This window comes from Aplysia californica, unplaced genomic scaffold (assembly GCF_000002075.1).
Source record: "Aplysia californica isolate F4 #8 unplaced genomic scaffold, AplCal3.0 scaffold01042, whole genome shotgun sequence".
Classification (NCBI taxonomy): Eukaryota; Metazoa; Mollusca; class Gastropoda; order Aplysiida; family Aplysiidae; genus Aplysia; species Aplysia californica.
Genome location: NW_004798312.1, coordinates 32,079 through 33,101, shown reverse-complemented (window position 1 = coordinate 33,101; position 1,023 = coordinate 32,079). Strand labels below are relative to the sequence as shown.

At 43.7% G+C, this 1,023-nt stretch overlaps 1 protein-coding gene across 1 annotated transcript in view; it reads left to right on the top strand.

The window, feature by feature from the left end:
• Positions 1 to 1,023, top strand: part of LOC101853044 (myophilin) — a 50,124-nt gene that overhangs the window by 27,889 nt on the left and 21,212 nt on the right. The gene's annotated exons all lie outside the window — the stretch shown is intronic.

Genomic DNA, 1,023 nt, shown 5'->3' with positions numbered 1-1,023 from the left:
TTGAGAGAGAGAGAGAGAGAGAGAGAGAGAGAGAGAGAGAGAGAGAGAGAGAGAGAGAGAGAGAGAGAGACGGGGCCACCGCCTGAATGAATAAATTAATTGTACACCTGAGAACCCTCTCACACCCCGGCAATAAAGACCTCCTCTGTTCCCTGTTTACACTGCTCGACTCCCCATCGAGGTCTGTCAAAGTTTGTGTGTGTATACATTACATACGTACATGACGAGTGTAATATACAGCACCCGTATACCATGTTGATACTCGCAAAATACGGGTATTTGCTTAACACCCGACAGGCAAATGGCTGTTATAATAAACCCCGACTCCTTTTAAACGTGGAATTTACTCTCCCGCCTTATTAAGGTCGCTTTTAAGTACAAGGGGCTATCCCTAAAAATGGTGTTTTGAGAAAATCGAAGGTAACGTTTTTCCCCCTTGTTCAGTTTCTTTGAAAGACAAGGAGAGTTTTCTCTGTAACCAAACAAATATACACACCAATGAAACCAAACTTCTCCTATAGGTAGGGCAATGCCCACTTTTGGTGTAGGTGAAGATTTCTGGAAACCCCCGAAATTAGGGTTAGCCCGCCTGTCCTTAAAAGCGACCATATTTTAATGGTTGTACGACATACGACCAGGTGTTGTAACCTGCCCTCTAGACGCCCCAGTTGGGGCGTGAGGAATTGTATTATTTATGGGAGTCTTGATCTGGGGGAGCGAACGCCTAAAGTAAATTTCGTTTCCCCTCTCATGGGGTTACTCTGTCTCATTAGGTAAAAGGGCACTCTGACATTTTGGCGGGTAGTCAGAGAGTTTTACAGTTATTGTAAACCCTCTCTTCTGTAGATGGCGGGTGCTCTGGTGTGGTTTGCCGCTTCTTTCTATCCAGCATCTTTCGTCCTGATCTCTCCTCTTTTTTAAAATGTTTGTTAATCTCTTGTAACACATCTAGAATCTAATCTTCTTCACCTATATGACCTTATGATGTTGCAAGTGCTGTAAAACTCTTCTTAAAACTACCCC